Source organism: Panthera leo, chromosome A3 (assembly GCF_018350215.1).
Source record: "Panthera leo isolate Ple1 chromosome A3, P.leo_Ple1_pat1.1, whole genome shotgun sequence".
Classification (NCBI taxonomy): domain Eukaryota; kingdom Metazoa; phylum Chordata; class Mammalia; order Carnivora; family Felidae; genus Panthera; species Panthera leo.
Genome location: NC_056681.1, coordinates 115,108,099 through 115,129,826, shown reverse-complemented (window position 1 = coordinate 115,129,826; position 21,728 = coordinate 115,108,099). Strand labels below are relative to the sequence as shown.

The 21,728-nt window shown below is 47.8% G+C and overlaps 1 long non-coding RNA gene across 3 annotated transcripts; it reads left to right on the top strand.

Moving 5' to 3' along the window:
* Nucleotides 1–570: 570 nt before the first annotated feature.
* Nucleotides 571–20,525, top strand: LOC122216460. Of its 3 annotated transcripts, none has more exons than XR_006200915.1 (4): nt 571–878; nt 3,851–3,973; nt 18,984–19,212; nt 19,500–20,525. It is a non-coding gene; the product is annotated as an uncharacterized LOC122216460 (long non-coding RNA). The 3 variants fall into 3 exon arrangements; XR_006200914.1 differs by lacking the exon at nt 571–878 and adding an exon at nt 2,958–3,367 and having other exon boundaries at nt 18,998–19,212; XR_006200913.1 differs by lacking the exon at nt 571–878 and adding an exon at nt 2,958–3,367.
* The last annotated feature ends 1,203 nt before the right edge of the window (nt 20,526–21,728 follow it).

Here is a 21,728-nt window from a genome sequence, read left to right as displayed (position 1 = left end):
ATCATTTCCTCAAAGCAGCCACAGGCCTCACCACAATTCAAGGAGAGAGGAAATGGGCCCTGATTCTTGGTGGGGCAGGGGAAGGTGTGTGCAGGAAGAGGCAGAGTTGTTCAAGGTCATCTTTGGAGCCCAGCTGCCCCACAGATCGATCCATCCGTGGTAAGAGCTTGTGGAGAGGGTGGGCACAGAGCCTTGCAGAGTCACAGAGGAGGTGGCCACTGCCCATGCTTGCAGTTGTTCCAGAGGCAGAAGATGTGGTGACAGTTTCCAGTTGTGTCTTAAAAGGTGGGGAGGTATTTTCCAGGTGGAGGAGTGGCGTGGAGGAGGCAGAGTTAAAGGAGTGGAGACACGATTCAGAGGGAGGAAAGAGCAAGTCTGCGAAGGCATGATTGTCACTTTTTTATTTGTTTATCTTAAAGCTTATTCATTTTTGAGAGAGAGAGAGTGGGGGAAGGGCAGAGAGAGAAGGAGACACAGAAATGGAAGCAGGCTCCAGGCTCTGAGCTGTCAGCACAGAGACCAAGGTGGGGCTCTAACCCACGAACCACGAGATCATGACCTGAGCTGAAGTCAGACCCTTAACGGACTGAGAGACACACAGGTCTCCATGCATAGCACTTTAAAGGGTTGGCAGGAGGCTCACAGAGTTAAGGTGCCTTACTACACGCAGCCACATGGGAAACCCAAGGGTGCGAGTTCTGATTACTATTTTACATTGTGACATGGAACCCACCTCTGGAAGAAACTTTGGTTTCATAATGACCCCAATACAAAGAGATCCTGGCACCTTGGTAGCCAAAGCCCCAGGGCCTTGAGCCCACATTGTCCTGACTCCATGGAAGAGGAGAAAGCCCCTGTGCTGAAGCCCAGACCTCCAGGTAGGTGCCCAATGCAAAAGTCCCTGGAGCGGCACAGAAAAGAATTCCCCTAAGCCAGGGTTGAAGGGAGGCCAGAAGATGGAAGTTGGGCTCCTGAAGTGCCAACTGGGCTTACATGGATTCCCCAATGTCACAGCCTACAGCACATCCTGCTTCCCCCAGGTCAGTCTGGCATGAATGTGGGGCCCCAGGCTCTGTCATAATCCTCCAGGAAGGGATGAGGCACAGAGCCAGAAGATAGCAGCCAATGTCTCCTTGGAGCTGGAGGACTTCCAGGAACCCAGGAAGAAGCAGTTAGGCCTCGATAACAGGCAAGCCTCCATCATATCATGTCATAGAGGCAATTCTTAACTTAGCCACTTTGAGCTCAGTATGCCCCGTTAGGGAGGCTGTCAGGAACACTTAGCATTTCTGGTTGGTACCTTCTGAACTCAAGAAGTCAGGGTCTTAGTGATGAGAAGATGAAGGAGGAGGGGACAGATGGTTAAAGTTCACAAAACATCATGAAAAGTATGGTTGGATAGGATGGATGTAAACTTGTTCCCCAGTAGAGCCTGGAAAGTAAGAGGAAGAGAAAAGAAAAGGCTCCTTTCCATGATGAGGAAACAAAATTATGGAGCCCATTATACCATATGGTCAACCAGGCTCAAACTCTGAGTGCTCCCAGAAAGCGAATGTTGGCTCTTCATGAAAAGAAATGAGGAACAGCTCCTTTTATTTGAGGCCCCAAGTTGTTTGACAATCAACCCTTGGTATCATTCCAGAGAAAAGTCCAGCCCAGGTCTGCAGCACTTTTAATCTATGGTCCTGGTTCAATGGAATTGTAGTACAGCACCAGACCTGAAAAAGGGCACTGGCAAAGAATATGTAACTGGCAAGAAGGTGGGGAGGCGTGGCTGATGATGTCCATGACTCCTTTGCCTTACACGATAGTCATGGGCAGTGTGCTGACCCTCCCAGAATCTGGGTCATTCCCAGCTCTACATGGAGCACAACCTTGGTGTCACTCGCCTCTCTGAAGGTAAGAAGAATCATTCTGAAAAACACCTGGTCTCCCTCCATGCTCCTAATGCTCCATGTGGTTAATCATTCCACCTGAGGGGTTGCGCAGAAGTATGCAGTTGATAACAATAGCAGCTAATCAAGACCTAGAACATTCTTGGCTTGAAATAAGAAACCTATGTAGAATACAGGCCTCCTCTGACCCAACAGCTGTTGTGCTGGGTGAGTTAGCTCAGGACACATACACATGAGGCTGTTCTTTGGGTAGAGCTTTTATTAGCCCGGCTGGGAGACATTAAGGAAAGGAACAAGAATGCTGTCTGGATCATGAAGCTGCTCCTCGTTAGACAGGTGGCTTTGGGTCAAAGTCGCGCCTGATCTGCCAACCTGCCCTAGGACTCTGGCACATGGTGAGAGCTGGGAAGTGGAGGGAGAGCGAATTTGTATAAATCTCCTAGGCCTTATGGGAACTCATGGGTAAAGAGTCTTTCTTTAAAATATATTCGTTTTTAATTTAAAAAATTTTTTTAAAGTTTATTTATTTATTTTGAGAGAGAGATTGCTTCTCGGCCTTTTGGCTAAGACCAAGTGTATTTTGAGAGAGAGAAAGAGAGAAGGGGAGGGGCACAGAGAGAAGGAGAGGGAGAATCCAAGCAGGCTCTGTGCTGTCAGCGCAAAGCCTGATGCAGGACTTGATCCCACAAACTGAGAGATCACGACCTGAGTCGAAATCAAGAGTTGGACATTCAACAGACTGAGCCACCCAGGCACTCCAGTAAGGAGTCTTTGAAGCAGTAATTAAACCCTCTAGTGTCATGATTGGAAATCCCCTCCTACTTGCAACAAAAGTCAGCTCCTCAACTTCTGAAGAAAGAGTACTTCAGAAAAGACAAGGAACTCACCATGGGGGCTTGAGAGTGTAGAGAGTGGAGCGTAGCTGAAGACACATGTCTCTCCTTGTTCACAGTAACAACTCCTAACTACCAACAAGAAATTGGCTAAGTTCTTAACGTGTAACTAGAGCCTTGACCTTGAATAGAGAGTATCAAGACAATCCAGGCAGACGCACAGCTCCTGTGTAGGAACAGCACGGTTCCGTGAGGTCACAGAGGCTCTAACTATGGAGACCAGGGGATTACTTGCTTGGAGGGAAAACCTTCCTTCTGAAGCAGAAAGAACTGGCAATGTCACCAAAGTCATGGAAAAGGAGCCTGACAGCTGACCATCTTCTCAAGGAGGAAGCTGCAAGGCCTTGCCTTGACCATTGGGTCAGCACCCTGAACCCAAGGGACTGACACTGTTGGAGTCTCAAAGCAGATACTGTGATTTCATATCAACAATGAAACAGCCTCTTGTCTCCTCCAAACTGAGGAGACCCCCGTTTTCATCAGCCAACTCCACTGACCACCAGTTCCTGTCTATGACTATTCAGGGAACCCCACAAAGCAGGACTCCCATCAACTCCCAAAGACAAAGCCATTGGCCAGGTGTGCTTGAAAGGGTGGTTTTCTCTGGATCTCTTTCATGTGCTCAAACTCTGCCCCCACCTCGCCCCCTGCCATTCAGCACTCCGCCTGCGGGCACCCCTCCCTGACATCTGCACATGAGGCTCAAATTCCTGGTCCGTTGTCCTTGTAGATGCTCTCCTCCCCATCCTGAGCTCTTCTCTTAGGCCTGTAGCACTTGCAGTGATTTGTTTTTTTTTTTTTTTTAATTTTTTTTTTTAATGTTTATTTTTGAGACAGAGAGAGACAGAGCATGAACAGGGGAGGGTCAGAGAGAGAGGGAGACACAGAATCCGAAACGGGCTCCAGGCTCTGAGCTGTCAGCACAGAGCCCAACGCGGGGCTCGAACCCACGGACCGTGAGATCATTACCTGAGCCGAAGTCGGACGTTTAACCGACTGAGCCACCCAGGCGCCCCGCACTTGCAGTGATTTGTATGTTTTCTCTCCCCTAATGGATTGCAGGACCCCTGGCTTGCACCTGTGTCTCCCGTGGAGTTTCACACTGTGTTCAGCACATAGGAGAAGCTTGAAAAGAGCCTGTTGAGTGAAAGATATTAACACTACTTGGAATAAGAGCATTTGCTAGTGAGTTGCGGTCCCTTTCTCTCCTTTTTCTCTTTCCTCATAGGCTCCCTGGCCTGTGAATACCACCACCAATAAGAAATAGTGGTCTCCAGTGCCCATCAAGCCTTTCCCTTGGTCCCCACAACATTTTTCTCTATTTTATTTTATTTATTTTATTTTAGAGAGAGATAGAGTGTGAGTGGGGGAGAGGGGCAGAGGGAGAGAGAAAGACAGAACAAATCTCAAGCAGGCTCCATGCTCGGCACGGAGTCCGATGTGGAGCCCAATCCCAGGACCATGGGATCATGACCGGAGTGGAAATCAAGAGTCAGACACTCAACTGACTGAGCCACCCAGGCGCCCCTCTTTTCTCTAATTTAAATGTGAACCAAACCCAGGGGTGAAAGGGACCCCTGCAGGGGAACTGACTGAACGGGATGGCTCCGTGTCCTTCTAGATGCCCGGGTCTCAGTGGCCTAGGCCTGTGTGAATGTGCAGGGCCCAGCAGCTGCACACAGTGGTGGAGACCGTGGCCTGGCCCCTGTGCAAAGAAACACACAAAGCTGCCTCTTCTTGAGGGCTCTCTGGTTCCTCAAAGGGAGACTGCTAAAAGCCCTGCTTCAGACTTCGGGCAACCTCTCAGACCCACATCTGGAGGTCATTTCACATCCCGCTCACACCTCCCGGAAAACCAGCCCGCATTTTATTGTGTTCCACATCCTCCCTTGGCTGCTCTGGCCCACATTCCCCGCTCCTCCTTGGGGTCAGAAAGAGAAGCAGGCCCATTGACTTGCATGAACTCATTCACTCTCCCATTCCTCAGCACCTGCTCCCTCCTGGGCCACGAAGCCACGCGTTTCCACAGCAAACAGTCATAAACAGCCGGAAGGGGACCAGGACTTCAGGTGCAGGGGGAGGGGCAGGGAGAGTACAAACACTCTGGCGAGGCCCGTTTTCATACAGATGTTTTTAGCCATAAACTGGGGCGGGGGGGTGGGTAAGCTGCAGAGCAAGACACGAGCCAGGTTACTCATGACAAGGTCTGCGAAGCACATTCGGCCAAAGCTCAGATGGTGACTCAGAACTTCCTCAGGCGGTGATCTCCGCACACAAGCAGCTGGGTTGGGGCGCAGGCCCAGAGGCCCCAGAGAAATTGGGTGCACAGCCCGGGGAAGGCGTGCCAAGGAGGCAGACCCTGGATGTGGAGTGGGTTGGAGACTCCGAATCCCCAAATTCCCAGCCCCACATCGTGCCGTTCTTCACTTCTAATTAGCACAATCCCTGAAATGTCTCTCAGAGCCTAACACGTGCAGGTTGGGTGAATAGAACAGCATCTGTATCTGAGAGTCTCCACTCTTGCAAGGACGATGGGCAGACACACGGCTGGTAACACAGGTCGGACTGTGTCTCGTACAAGGACAGAGGGGCGACATGCAGGGGAGGCATAAGAGCAGAGAGGGACAGAGTGATCAGGCTCAGGGGTGGCAGGAAGGTGGCCTTCATGAGCGGGGAGGATGTGGATGGACATCAAAGAGGAAGCAAATGGCAATGCAGGGAACAGCGTCAGTGTGGCATGGGAGGCGTGTCCCAGAGCATGGTGTGGTTTTGGCCATAGGCAGGGAGGACGGCCACCATGGGAGATGGTTCTGGACGAGTAGGTGGCACCAAGACTGAGGAGGTTTGGAAATACAGGAACAGGGAAATCATTCCGAGGGTTTCCAATGTGAATTAGGTACCAACTTTCATAGATCAAGGGATTTCAGAAACAAATCTGGGTTCTCGTGAAAGCCTTGAAGGCCTGGTCTTTTGAGGCCCTGGCTCTCTTGTGGCTACACTTAGCTGTGGCTGGGTGGTGGCCACCCTTACCCAGGACCAGCATTCTCCAGGCCGCCCTAGTCCTCACCACTCCCTACTGTGGCCCTTTATCAACTCACCCTCAGCCTGCTTCCCTCTTGGGTGTCACCTGCCCGCCCTCCACAGGCCTCTGAGTTTGTGGTCTTTGCTGTAGACCCCGAGGAGATGCCAGCAGTATCTGGCATCTGGGTAGGGAATTGCCACCAAGATGTGTTTAAGAAACTATGTTGAGGGCAGTGAAGAGAAGTCTGGAGCCTGGAGTCAGTGAAGGGTTCCTGAAAGAGTCTGTGTGGAGGGCAGGGCATGAAAGAAAGCAGAGGCAGGGGAATGGAAGGAAGGGCAGACTGGGGGGGTGGGGAGGGAGCGAGGGGGTCTGTGCACACCGACCTCATGACCAGGATGCAGGACGGAAAGAGGAGTAAGTCAAGGAGGCCGAGCAGAGGATGGTGTTCTGCTGGGTGTGTGAAGTTTGAGGTGTTGGGGTAGGGCAGCCCCATGCAAACGCATGGCTGCAGCAGCCCGGGCCCGGGGTGCCTGCGGAGCAGAGCCCCAGATTTGGGACTGTCCACAAAAGGGTGTGGCAGGGAGGGCCCTGCAGAGGCAGGTGGGGGGCCGAGGCCAGGATTCCTCACTTCTCCCCTGGCAAGCTCAGCTGGCGTCTGTGGTGGAAAACTAATCACGACTGGTGTTCTGCGGACCCCTGCTGGGAGGGGACGGTCCCTCCACCATCACAAGGCTAACAAGATGTGTCCCTGGGAGGCCGAGGCAGGGCCATGCCCACCACCGTTTTTCAGGCAGGGAGGGAGTGGTGGGCGAAAGCCAGGCCAGGCTGTGCCTTTCTCTGCCTGAGTCACACGGAATAATCTTGTCTCTCGTTCCTCTGAAGCACTCCTGGGGGACAGGGTGGGGTGGGGGCGTGAGTCATGTGAGTCCCGCACAGCAGATGGTGGAGGCCAGTGAGTCACAGCTCTGCCCCTTAATCGGAAGCGTATTTGAGCGCTGGAGAGAGTGTGACCGCGGCCAGGTCCGGGCGCCCAGCTTGCTGGTGACCGTCTGTTAAACAATGACAGACTATGACCTGCGGGGCTTCTCAGTTCACACGTATTTCCTCACTGTTTCTCGGTTCCTGATTGTACCTGTACTGATGAGGTTAATTGGGGACTGCGCTGGCTTCTGGACTCCGTGCAAGCAGGGCCTGTATCCTTAGCATCTAATCTGTTTTAAATGAAGGACTGACCGACTGACTGAATGAATGGCTCCATTTGGTGTCACAATTTAATATGATGTGTCAGCGTGTGTGCGTAACCTATTTATATACAGGTATATGCTATTTTAGGTATGGAATGTCTTTGGAAAAATAAGAATACATGCGACACTAGCAAAAGAGCTTGCCTCCTGGACATAGGGGCTGGGGACGGGAGTCGGGTGATAAGACAATTTACTTTCACTTTATATTTTTATTTCTCTCCCTCTTTCAGGCTCCGTGTCTCTCTCTCTATTCCGCTTTTACAACGAGCAAGAAAACAGTTTACAAAGTGGGTCGTATTAATCACATCGGTCTAACTTTCTCTTCCACTGAGTCACATATGGGCGACAGCTTTTGTGTCTGTCGGTACCGCCCAGATTCCGGCTCTCTTGGAGCCTGTTGTCTGTTGAGTAGACTCCCCACGTGGGTCTGGGAATGCTGGTGTGACCCCTCACCCCTTGGGCTCTTGAGGAGACCAAGGCCTCCGTGGCAGCCAGCTGGGCCCTAACCCTAGAAGCAGAGGAATAGAGGAAGTAGCCCAGCCCGTACCGTGTCTGAGTGAGGACTCCAGGCCAGGTGGAGGATGCAGGCCGGGCTGTGATATGGGGTGCACCGTGAACTGCGGAGTCTTCTACTGCCGGAGTGCTGGCTGATCCTAGTAGACAGGGCTGGGGCTGCCATAAAGAAGGGGGACCCTGCCTGGCTGGGTCCTTTGGGCCCCTGGGACCACGATGCACGATTTTATTTCACTGGTTCTACAAATCCAGAGCCTCCCCTTCCTGCCAATCGTCCTTCCTGCAGATGTTAGACAGCCTTTGGCCACGGAGGTCCCCGGTGGGAGGCCGGAGGCAGCGGGCCAGTTAGCGAAGCCCTGGCTTGGGAGGTCACAAGACTGAAAAACAGTCTTCGCTCTACCAGTTACTCGTGTAACTCCTCTGGGCCTGAAGTGATTTCCGTCTCACAAAGTTTTAACGTCTGTTTACTTAATAGTTGCGCAAAGCAGTTTCACATGATTGTTTTAATTTTCTCTTCTCGATTCCTTACCATATTTCTGTTTTGCTTTTTGTTTGTGCCTGCTTTTTAATTTTTCAATTAGGTTAGCTAATATGTATTTCATTTGCTTTTTTTTTTTTTTTTTTCTGAAAAAACAGCTTTTGGATTCATGCATGGGTTCTAGGTTCCTCTGTCATCAAATTAATTACTTTCTGTTTTTATATTTTCTTTCCTTTTGCTTTGTTTTTTGTTCTTTTTCTCTCTGAGTTGGCTCTTAATTCACCTGTTTTAATTATTTGTAACTGATTTATCTATCAAGCATTATTAATTTCCCCCTGAGATCTGCTCTATTTGTGACTCCAGTAGATTTAATGTGTGTGCTTTTCCACTGGGTTTTAGAAGTTCTGTTTGTATTTTCACCTTTAACTCCAGAGCAGTTTTAAAAGCAGTTTATAAATTTCCAGGTGAAAGGAATTTTTTTCTGATATTGCTATAAATTCTTAGTTTTATTACCCTGGGATTAGAGAATATCATCTATACTATGTAGTGATGTTTGTGGCTTTATATAAGGTTTTCACGAATGTTCATAACTTCCTTGGGCATTGGAAAGAAGGTGTGTTCTCTATTATCAGGTACAGAGTCTGCCCTATTATTTAACTAAGGCTGACCATAACTGGATCTATTTCTTTTCATTTGTTCTCTTGATCTGCCCAGGACCGAGACAAAAATATCCTCCTGTGTTGTTGTCAATTTTTCCTATTTCCTGTAATTTTTGCTGTACGAAATTTTTTAGTATGTGGACTGGCATATTTATTCATAATTATTCTGAGTTGTTGAATTATAACCTTTGGCGTTACAAACTGTCTTTGACTTGTTTGATGATTTCTTTGACCTGGATTCTTCCTTTCCTTATTTTAGCTTTATGACTCTTGATTTCTTCGCATTGGCATTTGCCTGGCATAACATTACCTATTCTTTTATTTTCAGCCTTCCCAAACCACTTTGTTATAGGTTTGTCTTCTGCATGTAGCACAGAATTGGGTTTTGTTTTGGGAGCCTATCTAAAAATATTCTTTTCTTTTCTTTTTACTTATTTTTAAGAGAAAGGGAGAGAGAGACAGAGAGAGAGAGAGAGAGAGAGAGAGAGAGAGAGAGAGAGAGAGAGTCTCAAGCAGGCTCCATGCCCAGTGCAGAGTCCCACGTGGGACTGGATACCACAAACCATGAGATCATAACCTAGGCTGAAATCAAGAGTTGGATGCTTAACTGACTGAGTCAGCCAGGCACCCCTGGTTTTTTTTTAAGTTAGATTCCATATATAATAATTATCATATAGCATTTATCTTTTTTCTGTCTGTCTTATCTCACTTAGCATAATGCCTTCAAGGTCCATCCGTGTTGTCACAAATGACAGGATGTCTTTGTTTTTTAATGTCTGAATAATACTCCATTATATATATACCACAACTTTTTTTTTTTTTTTTACACCACAACTTCTTATCCATTCATCCATCAACGGACACTTAGGTGGTTCCCGCGTCTTGGCTATTGTAAACAATGCTGCTATCAATATGGGGTACAGATATCTTTTCAAGTTAGTGTTTTTGTTTCCTTTGGGTATATCCCCCCGGGGTGGAGTTGCTGGATCATATGATAGTTCTATTTTTAATTTTTTAAGAAACCTCCAGACTTCCGTAGTGGCTGCACCAGTTGCAGTCCCACCAACAGTGCGCAAGGGTTCTCTTTCTTCACATCCTCCCCAGCATTTGTCTTCTCTTGTCATTTGGATGATGGCCATTCTAGGACGTGTGAGGTGATATCTCATGGTGGTTTTAATTTGTGCTTCCCTGATGGCTGGTGTTGAGCATCTGCTCAGGTACCTACTGGCCACTTGTATATCTTCTTTGGAAAGATGTCTACTCAGGTTCTTAGTTCATTTTTAAATTGGATTATTATTATTTTGCTAATGAGTTGTAGGAGTTTTAAATATATCGTTTTGTATTTATCTTTGCCATGTTAAATATGCACATACGTTTAGTGCTATGTTTGTTAGATTTTCACGATCACAGGTTACAGATGAGGCAATTAGCAAACTTACTTTACTTTCAGTCTTTTTAGCCTGTCCCTCTTACTTAAAATAATTGTACCAACAGTATATGGTCAGGGTATATGTTAGTTCGATTTTGGTTTTTTAATGTTTATTTGTTTTTGAGAGAAAGACAGAGTGTAAGCAGAAGGAGGGGTAGAGAGAGAGAGGGAGACACAGAATCAGAAGCAGGCTCTAGGCCCTGAGCTGTCAGCACAGAGCCCAACGCAGGGCTCAAACTCACGAACCACAAGATATGACCTGAGCCGAAGTTGGACACTTCACTGAGCCACTCAGACAACCCTGAATTTTGACTTTTGACTCCAATCTACAATTTTCTGAAATAGTGGTTGCTCTAGGGTTTATCATAAATAGATTTCACATATACCATTACACATATATGGTGTAAGAGGGTCATAGGATACTTTCATTCCCCCTTCCCATCCTTGAGCTATTGTGGTCAGACATTTTACTTGTTGCAAAAGAGACTGAAAATAAGAACAAAAGTCTTTTACATTTACCCTTGTCCTTATCATTTCCTGCTATCTTCACTTACTTTTTTTCTTTTAGTTTATTCATTTATTTCTTGAGAGAGATAGAAAGTGAGGGGGGAGGGGCAGAGAGAGAGAGAGAGAGAGAGAGAGAGAGAGAATATCCTAAGCAGGCTCGACGCTGTTAGCACAGAGCTCATTTTGGGGCTTGAACTCATGAACTGTAAGATCATGACCTGAGCTGAAACTGAGAGTTGGACGCTTAACCAACTGAGCCACCCAGGTGCCCCACTTATTTATTCAGATATCAATTTCCATTTGATATCATATTCCTTCTATTTGCAAAACTTCCTTTAATGTCTTTTATAGTGTAGATCTGCTGGTAATGAATTCGTTCAGATTTGCTTGTCTCAAAGAGTCTCTATTTTGCCTTTGTTTTCAAAAGATATTTTCACTGGTATAAAACTATGAGTCAACAGTTTCTTTTCCCCACCAAGTACCTTGAAGATGTTATACTAACTTCTGGTTTTGCAGAATTTGTGAAGAAAAGTCTGCTGTGATTCAAACCTTTTCCTCCCGTACATATCGTATTTCCCCCTTTGTTTGCCATCAATATTTTCTCTTTGAGCTTCAGCCCTTTGAGTTTTTGTCACTGTTGTTGTTCATTTTGTTTCATTTTTAAATTTATCTTTATTGTGGGGGGGGGAGTTCTCTGAATTTCATGGAACCATAAACTATAGTTTGTTGCTTTTAATTAATTTTGGAAAATTCTCGGATATTATATGCATTCAAATACTTCTTCTGCCCCATTTTCTCTCTTTTTGGATCATTGATCTCTCAGTTTTGGATCATTGATACGGACATTGCCCACAACTGTTGGATGCTTTCTGGATGTTGGAACATTTCTGGATGTTCCCATTATTTTGCCAATTTGTGTTTCAGTTTGGATAATATCTATTGATAGAACTACTTTAAGTTCACAGCTTCTTTCCTCTGGGGTGTATAGTGTGCTTATAAGCTATCAGAGGAATGCTTTGTCTTTTTTAATTTTAATATTTATATTTAACTCTCTTTATACTTTATATGTTTCTGCTGAAATTCTCAATTTGTTCACTTATGTTTTCCACCTTTTTTTTTTTTTTTTTACCAGATCCTTTTCCACAAAATAATCATAATTACTTTAAAGCCTCTGCTCGTTCCAACATTTGTGTAATCTTGGAGTCTGATTCTGTGAATTGTTTTATCTCTTGATAATATGCTGGCATTTTTTTTCCTGTTTTTTGTTTATGTCTTATAATTGTGTTTTTGTGTTTATAATTTGTAAATGTATTCGAATATTGTATGTAGAATAACAGTAAGGACTTAGGTAAATAGAATTTATGACAGGAAGTGGGGAATCCCTCTTTTTTCTGTCAGGCTATTAGTGTGTGGGGTTGAACCAAATAGAATCATCAGCTGTGCTGAGTTTTAGTTTAATAATCATTATACTTCACCTCATTGCAACACGGACTTCACATCCCTCCAGTGGTGAAGTGGTGGTATCTTGCATTTAGTGTGAGATCTGCATGCTGTAAACTTTTTCTCAGTGTTCCTACTGGCCAATAGTTCAGGTCCTGTGTGGCCTGAATCATAGAGGGAGCCTCTCTGTATTCTTCCCCAGCTATAGATTGTTACGGCTCAGTACTGGGTGTAAGGCTCACGTTGGAGCAGACGGGGTTCTCAGGTTTCTGATCTTGCCTTTGTCCTAGGTAGACTGTGTGCATTTGGCTTTCACCTCTCCTGCCTGTCACATTTGTGGAAACCAAACCCTGCCTGTACTTGTGGGACATCTTGGGCAGGGGAGGGCTTCCTGCCTTACCCCTTACCCCAACCTCGGTGATGGTAGACCTCTGCTTTGTATCAATGCAGGGTCCTGGAACTCAGTGGTCTCTTGGCACTCACCAGCAGTAGACAGGGAACAGAAAGGCCTCCAGTGTCAAATGGGTTTGTTTCTATTTTCTTCCAGAGGTAATGGAGTTATGCCTAGGTATTTAGTTTCCTGCCCTTCCAGTGGCTTAAGGCTCTTTGCTTGTAAAAGAGTCCTGGATAGGAATGGGACTTTGTGCCCCTCCTCTAAGGCAAATTACCTGGGTTTCATGCTTATTGCTACCAATATAGGTTTTGCCTTCCCCCAATCTTTCTGAGAGCAACCAGTGGAGGGTCATGGAAAAGAACATGTGAGTACTTCAAGACTTAGCAAAATTAAATATGGATTAAAGACTCTACTTTTCAATGGTGTTGGAATAATCAGACATACTTATGCAGAAAACAAACTACAATCCATACCATACCCAAAAATTATCTCAAAATAGGTCACAGAACTAAATGTAAAACCTGAACCTGCAATATTTCTAGAGGAAAAGAGAAGAGAATCTTTGTAAATTTGTGTTCGGTAAAGATTTTTTAGACTATGACACTAAAAGCACAGCCCATGAACAAAAGAATTGATACATTTGACCTCATCAAAATCAAATACTGTCAGAGACTAAAGAGGCAACCCAGGGGCGCCTGGGTGGCTCAGTCGGTTAAGCGTCCGACTTCGGCTCAGGTCATGATCTCACAGTTCGTGAGTTCGAGCCCGCGTCGGGCTCTGTGCTGACAGCTCAGAGCCTGGAGCCTGCTTCACATTCTGTGTCTCCCTCTCTCTCTGCCCCTTCCCTGCTCATGCTGTGTCTCTTTCTGTCTCAAAAATAAATAAATATTGAAAAAAAATTAAAAAAAAAAGAGGCAACCCAAAGATTGGAAGAAAATATTTGCAAAGCATAAATCTAATAATTTGTAAGGAACTTAAAAGGAACTTGTATACAGAATATGAAAAGAACTCTCAAAACCAGTGATAAGAAAACAAAGAACCTAATTAAAAATGGGCAAGAGACTTGGGTACTTCAACAAAGAAGACACATGGATGACCATTAAACACACGAGAAAGTGTTCAGCATCATAAGGCGCTGGGTAAATGCAAATTAAAACAACTACATTAAAATACAAATTAAAACCACTATACAGAGAAACTACTGCATGTCTATTGAAATGGCTAAACTGTAAAAGACTGACCATACCAAGTTTTGGTGAAAATACAGAGAAACTGGAACACTAGTAGTAAAAATATAAGATAGTACAACCACTCGGAGATCAGTTTTTTTAAAATGTTTATCTATTTTTGAGAGAGAATGCAAGCGGGGGTGGGGTAGAGAGTGGGGGGCAGAAGATCTGAAGTGGGCTTCATGCTAATGGCAGCAAGCCCAATATGGGGCTCTAACTCACAAACTGTGAGATCATGACCCGAGCCAAAGTCAGATGCTCAACCAACTGAGCCATGCAGGTGCCTCTATAAATCAGTTTGATAGTTTAAGATGTTAAACCTACAGTTTCTATGTGATTCAACCCTTCCACGTTGAGGTGCTTTCCAAGAGAAATTACAACATACATCCCCAACAAAGACTTGTACAAAAATATGTACAGCAGTTTGTTTGTAATGAATGTCCATCAATAGGTGAATGGATAAACAAATTCCACACAATGGAATACTACTAAGCAATGAAAAGGAATGGACAGGAGTAAATCTCATAATAATTACACGGAATGAAAGAAGCTACACAATATAGAGTACATGGTCTAGGACTACATTTACAAAAAGTTCTGGAAAGCACAAACTAATCTATAGTGATAATAACACAGAATCAATGTTTTCTTGAGGATGGGGATTAGGGAAGGCAGGAAGGAAAAATTACAAAGTAGAATGTGGAAACTGAGAATTACCAGGCTTCTGCCTTTGGAAATCTCTAGACCAGAGGTAGGCACTAGTATAGGGGGTGAGAGGAAACTGCCATGCACCCTTTTTCCCATAGTAAGGGAGGGCCTACATCAGACAAGTGTTCCCAGAACATTCCCCAAGACTCCCCTTGTCATATGGCCCCAGCAGCAGACTCAGGAATGGCATCAGGTCTAGAGCTCAGTGAACATCAGTCCAGCCTCGGAACAGGCCAACCTCCTCTCATTGACGCAGACACTCAAGTAACCAGGGGGTCTCTGACAATCCTCTCACCAGGTTGCAGGGGAGGAGCCTCTCACCACGAGTTCCACCAGCCTGTAGAGGCCCTGGCCCCCCTGTCCTCCCCCAGGCCTCTTCTTGCACCTTCTGGCACCACCAGCAGGTTGAGTGGGCAGAGCACTTGGTGTTTGGCGGGAGACAGTTCTCTTCCTGAGTCTGAGGGAGGGGTTGGTGCCCCTGCAGGTGGATTTCTGAACTGAGACCATGGGGCCCTTAATGCTTTCCACCCTCAGCTTCGGTCTTCAGCTGCAATTCTGGGATGTGAGGAGAAATCCCACTTGGCATCCTGTTTCACCATCCAATATAGTGTCAGCTCATTCCCATGAATCTGACCTCGCACTTCCTGAGCTGTTATCTTTAGTGTTGATAGTGGGGTCAGCATCACACAGTGGAAAGGGCAGCCCAGGCTTCAGAGCCTGGCTCTGCCCCTTACATTAATGGATAGATAATAATCCGCCTCCATCCACTACAGATTTCGTGTGAGGACAAAATGAATTAATATTTGTAAGGAACTTAAAACAGTGCCTGGCACAGAGTAAGTGAAATCTGAAAGTTTGCGATTATCTCTTATCATCCCGTTGAATAAGCCACCTCACTCCGAGTGGCAGTTTCTTGCCTGCAAAATAGGCTCTAACTCCACTCTAATAGGTGGAGTTTGAGGATTGGCTGAGATTGCTCATAAAAAGCACCTGGTGCAAATGCCTGCACATAGCAGGTGCTGGGTGAACGTGAATTCCCTTCCACTCCCCTCCGCTAGGGTCATTTTGGAAGCACACCCCTTGCAGCAACACCTTTTGTCGTAGGGGAGTGGGAGCCAGGTCCCAGGAAGGTGCTGTGCTGGGCAGGCTGGGCCAAGACATGGAACCAAAAGGCAAGAGCCGTCTCTGCTTGCCTGAACCAACAGGAGAAAGAGTATTACTGCCTTCCTTCACGTGGGATGGGCCCTGGGCAGGGAGGCACAAGCGTTGGGCTCTGGCCTCAGCTCAGCCTGCGAACCGCTTGTTGTGCAGGATGGGACAGGAGTCTGAGGCCTCTCTCTCGGCGGCTTCCCATGTGGAGAGGGGCGGGGCCAGGGGATGTGCATCCCGGGGTTAATTCTGGCCAGTCATTCCCTGCGGATCTGTCCGGTGCCCATCCTCCTTCCCGTCCTCATTCTAGAGCTCTCTCTTGTCAACCTTCCACCTTGACGATAGTTTTTCTACCAGATTTTGTCATTCTCTGGCACAGCTCAGCGTGCTCATTCCTCCTGGACGCACTTCTCTGCTCTGCCCGGAGGATGGTGAGGAAGTGACATCTCCATGGAAACAGGTGTTGATCCCACAGTTGCTTAGCGATGTGCTGGTGTGCTGCAGGATGATGTAAGCCGCGCTCTGGTTTCCCTAGGGGCTTGGCGTCCTTTGATGTGTCTGTACTATTGGAGTTGGGATGATCCCTCGCTTCTACCCTTCTTATGCAAAAGTAAAAGACAAAAAGAACAGGGAACTGAGCTCCATGGGGAGGAACAGTGTTGTAAGAGGAGCAGTGTTAGGAGTCACAGGTGAGATGATGGTGACATCTTTTGCTGGAGGCCGACAGGCTTGGGGAGCCTTGGACGTTGTGTGCAGGGGGGCAGCTGCCGGCCAAAGGAGAGTCCTTGGTGCTCCCCCACCATGCTGAGGGCGGCCACAGTGCATTTCCCCTCCAACGGCCCCTGTCCGCACCCAAGCTGCCCTAGCCTTTGGGGCCAGAACGCAGACGGAAGCCTACACACCAGATCTCTAATACTTAAAATTGTAAAACAGGCCAGCAGATTGTTAAACAGAGTATATTCAATCCTCTGGCCTTGGCGACGTGGCAGGCAGAGTAGTGGCCCGCCGAAGACGCCCACGTCCTAGTCCCAGAAACCTGAGAACATGTCATGTTACATCAACATTGTAGGCAGAGTTGAGGCTGAGGAGTTGACTTTATGACACGGAGGTTTGTGGCAGATTATCTGTGTGAGCCCCGTGCAGTCCCAGGGTCCTCAGAAGCGGGAGAGAAAGGCAGAGTGGTGCCATGTGAGAAACCCTCGACCGGCCTCTGACGGCTTTGGAGATGGAAGAGGCAACAAATCAAGGGATATCGGTGGCCTCTAGAGAAGCCTCTAGAAGCTGGAGAAGGCAGGAAGACAGATCGTTCCTTCGAGCCTCCAGAAAGGAACGCAGCCCTGTCGATAGCCCTGTCGAGACTTCTGACCCACGAACTCTAAGATAGCAAATCTGGGTCAGTTTAAGCCCCTGGGGTTGCGGTGACTTGCTGTAACTGCAGAAATCAGTACAGCAGGCGTGGCCTGTGGGGATGGGCACAGCCACAGGAGACAAGAGTGGGTCTCGTGCTGGGCACGGCAGAGAGAGGGGCCTTCTTGCCTGTGTAAGTGCAAAACTGGTCCTACCACTGGAGGAAAAAAATGCCATTTCCTTCCTTTGGTAACTTTCACAAAACAAAACAGGGGCACTTGGGTGGCTCAGTCGGTTAAGCGTCCGACTTCAGCTCAGGTCATGATCTCACCGTTTGTGGGTTCAAGCCCCACGTGGCGCTCCGTGCTGACAGCTTAGAGCCTGGAACTTACTGCAGATTCTGTATCTCTCTCTCTCTGTGCCCCTCCCCACTCTCACTCTCTCTCTCAAATAAACATTAAAAAACAAAACAGAGGAAAAGAAAAAGCCCAAGCAAACCAAACTAGCCCAAAGCTTCCCCATAAAGCCAAAGCAAACTCTCCACGCAGCAGGAGAAAGTAACGCAGCTCTTCCGAGTGAGGAAAGACCGTGGGGCCTCCTGGACTGGCGTGCCCTTGCTCACTGGACTCCACCGCTAACTGACCGTGACCGTGTTGGGCCTCAGGGTTCTCACCTGCGAGATGGAACTCATCGAGTACTCTAGGCAATGAGGAATTCTCTTTTCCTTCCCTTGGTTATCCGGGCTAAAATGTTCCCCTCTCTCTATTCCGCGGACCTACGTCCTACAGGCCCAAGGCACAACGCACCTCCTCCAGAAAGCCCTCCCTGACCACGCTCGTCTGCAGTGCTTTCTGGCTGTAGTCCTCTTACAACCTTGCTTTCTTTGTGTATAGCGGCACGGTATGCAAACTTAGAATAAACTCATCCGTTCGATGACTGTTTCCTGCCCCCAGTCACTAACAGAAGTGCAATGCTGGCCACTGCAGGTCTCACCAAATCATTGTTGGGCAGCTGATCATCAGTTGCAGTGTTCAGGGCCCGGGACAGCTGGGTCCATTCAAATGAAAGCTTAAAAGAACGTGTCAAGCTTAGGCTTACCTTCTCTGCAGACAGCTGTGGCCTGTTTGACCCCATGATCTTGGAGCCTCCCAGACTCCTCCTTCCCTGGGACCACTTTGTCAGCCTCATGTAGGCCCAGCCCTGCTGGGTCCCTGCGTAGATTCTTTCCTAAACCGGGGAGAGTTGAAAGTTCAGCGGCTCGGGGGAATTTGCCCTGGAGGCAGCCTGGCCAGGCTCCTTCGCTGGCCTGGAGCTCAGGTCTACTAACAGGCTGTTTTCCCCGGGGCCAAGCCCCGCCCCCAGCTCTTGTTCTAGTTGCCATCTGGGTGCTCTGGGCCTTCACAGCCCACCCAAGTTCTGTCTCTTCTACAACTCACCTTGGCTGGGGTCTGCAGTCCTGCTCCTGAGACCCCGTGTCTTCTGTATGACCTTTACGTGTCTCCTGCTCTCGGGACACCTATTGACCTGCCTGCCAGGACACTCACCCCCCACCCATGGCTACCCTGCCCTGTCACAGCCTCCCTCCTGTCCTGTCTCCTCTGTATGCATCGTGGCTTCCCAATAGGATTGACTTTACCCTCCTGCCTGCTCTAGATCCGCCCCTCTCTACTTACCTTACCTGGTGCATGCACAGCTTCAGGTGCGGATGCCTCTCTGCTCGGCTCTGGCTTGTATCTCTTTTCATTCCTTAATTTATTTGTTCACTTAGTCAGCCATCCAGCAAATATATGCCTAAGGCCCGCTCAGTGGCAGGCAGCGTGCCAGAGGCTGGGTTCTGTGCTCCAAGCCCACGCAGGATTGACACCTGAGGCTTCCCCCTCTGTTCCTCCCTGAGCCCCCACGTGGATGGTGGATCTGATCGTGGCCACCTGGAGAGCTGTTTATACAATTACATTAACCGCACAAGGAAGAATAATAGATTCTATTAGCTTACAATGCTGATCTTGCTAGAATTCTTTGGTATAACAAGCACTGGTGATAATAAGTTAACCCATAAGTGCTACATTTAATTTTTAGATATGTCATTTCAGATGTGCCTTGAATCTTTCAAGAAGTCCTGGCTGAGACTTTTTTACATCCGGGAGTTGGGAGAGGAATTGTCTTCAGCCAGTTAGAGTTCAAGAAAAAGATCAGCTTGGCTGGCTGGCCGACGTGGCCACCAGGAGCAGCCCGTGCTGGCAGAGTGACCTCGGAAGCAAAGCGAGAGTGTCCGGCGAGGGTTGTAAATGTGTATCACGGTGTGAAGGTCAGCGTCATGTGGCGGCAGACAGCACTGCCGTGCCGTTGCTCCCGCGCTACAAAGTCAAGCTAGAAATCTGAACGCTAAACATGTTCACAACAAAAGCACAGCAATAGTTACACATTTTAAAAAAGCTGTATATTTATTATCGTATCCCACGGGGTATTTATACTGGCGACATTTGGCTCCAGCTCAGTGTTTAATACTTGGCCATTCTGCATTTGGCCAAGATGAGTGTTCCGTGCACCTCGAAAAGGATCTAATTGAGACTTTTGTGTTTCTTTCCTTGACAGATATTTTGTCCCAGTTAAAAATAGCGCTTCACACAAGAGCTGAAAACAGGCTTCTTCACTAAACGCTTCCTCAAGCTGGTTCTCAGCCTCCTCCTGAATCATTACCCTCGAGCCAGTTCGCTGAGATCTCAGGGAGATACATGCCAAGAAACGCCACACTTCCTCCGGGGAAAGTGCCAGCGGGTGCCCACCCCACTGCGGTCGAACCAGCCCAAACCAGGTCTACGAAGTCAGGCAGGGCTGTCCATTCCAGGACCACCTCCTGGTCTTCCTCAGGCGAAGAGGAAGGACCGCCCCTTCTGACCTGGTTGAAGGAACCTGCAGTCACTCCCGGGTCTCTATTTTACCACAGCCTGTTAGCAGCCCAGAATAGCTCCCGAGCCTTCCATTCCGTGCTCCGGGCAGAGTCTTGAAATGTAAGGAAATGGTTTTCGCGGTGTGCCGAGGAGGCAGAGGGGGAGGCAGGGATGGAAAATCCAAGCATCCCTCCCGAGTCACGGCGAAGAGGCAACCCATGTTTTCAAGTCAGTATGGATCTCAAACATTGAGTGCCACTTGCGCGATGGGTTCCTGCCATTCTTCCCTCTGGGAATTAGAAGAAGTCGTGACAGCCTGTGGAACCATCCAGCTGAGTAAGGGGACAGGTCCCTGAGCTGGCGGGAACTGTTACTGAGGCCTCGCCCACACTGAAGATCATAATGCCATGAAGAAAGTTCTGGCAACTCTGGAAACCTAAGGGAAAGCATGCCTGTCTCCCCCACCCCTGCCAGTATTCAGTCACATATGTGCTCTTCGTCTTCTGTATAACTTCCATCTTGGCACGTTTGAGAGAGAAGTTTGCTGTGTTTGTCTGCCCAATGGGCTGCCTTCGTTATAGATTGTAAATAACTTCTCTCCAGAATTTCAAGACTTTCTTTTTTTCTTTAGGATGACATTTAATATTTTCCATGCAGTTTGCCTTTCTGGGAGAATGTTCTCAGGGATGAGTAACTTTGGGTTGTCTTCCTTTCAACTGCTTTCCCTATTTTAAAGGTCTCATTCTTATATATATTTTTTCAAAGTGATACGTTTGATTTGAGGTTTTAGGCTGAAACCCAGCTTTTTCGTACAAATTCCTGCCCATGTGCCATTGTTTTATCTTCTAAACGAGCTGACAGAATGAAGCCTGCTGGTTAGCTGAGACCATTTCGGGTACTGCCTCTCGAAGTAAGGTCTGTGCGACACCCGTGTCCACAATCAGTGTGCTTCCTGGAAATGCAGTCTGCTGGGGCTAGTTGCAAATATATTGAATGAAAATTTCAGTGGGGCAGGAGGAGGCCTTGGAATCTGAACTTTTCACAAGGGCAGCAGGTCGTACCTGTCACTGTGGAGTTTGAGAACCACCATTCCAGCTGAAGGAGCAGGAGTGACCTTTACCAGATGTCCTCCCCACCTGCTTTTCTCCACCCATCTCCTCGAGCTGGGCTTGGGTCTTCTTGCTGGCCCTGGTAGCTTTCAGTAACTTTCATACGGTTTGGAATCTTGACGGCCAGGCCGCAGGCAAGCTGCACTATCAAAGCTGGGCCCCATGGAGATGAATTTGACCAGGGTACCTAACGTGGGGCTGGTTAGGCAGAAGGGGGCGCTTGGGAGGTGGATGCTTCCCCCAGTTTCCCCCATAGAGGCAACATTAAGAAAATGATGACATTTGAACTGCACATGGAGATTAACAAACGAGGTTTCCCAAGGCTGTAAAGTGCCAGTCTAGAGGCTCTGGCCCGCCACCCCCGCCCCCACCCCCCAGCCTGGTCTGGCACCTCAAGAGCTGAGGAGACATGCATTAGATGCCTGTGGCTCTCATCCAGATAAGAAATGAATGGTGGCCTGTAGAAATAGAGAGGAGGGAACCAAACAGCACATATTGAGGGGAGGAATTTAGACTTAATAACCGATTGCATGGGGTGCCTGGGTGGCTCGGTTAAACGTCCGATTCTAGATTTCAGCTCAGGTTATGATCTTGCGGTTCGTGCGTTTGGGCCCCACATCAGGCTCCACACTAGTAGTGTGGAGCCTGCTTGGAGTTCTCTCTCTCTCTCTCTCTCTCTCTCTCTGCCCCTTCCCAGCTCACTCTCTCTTTCTCTCTCAGAGTAAATAAGTAAACTTAAAATACCCCGACTGATTGGATGTGGGGAAAAAAAGAAGAGAAGGTGTCAAAGGGCTGTGGGTTCTGAGCCCAGATGGCATGTTGGG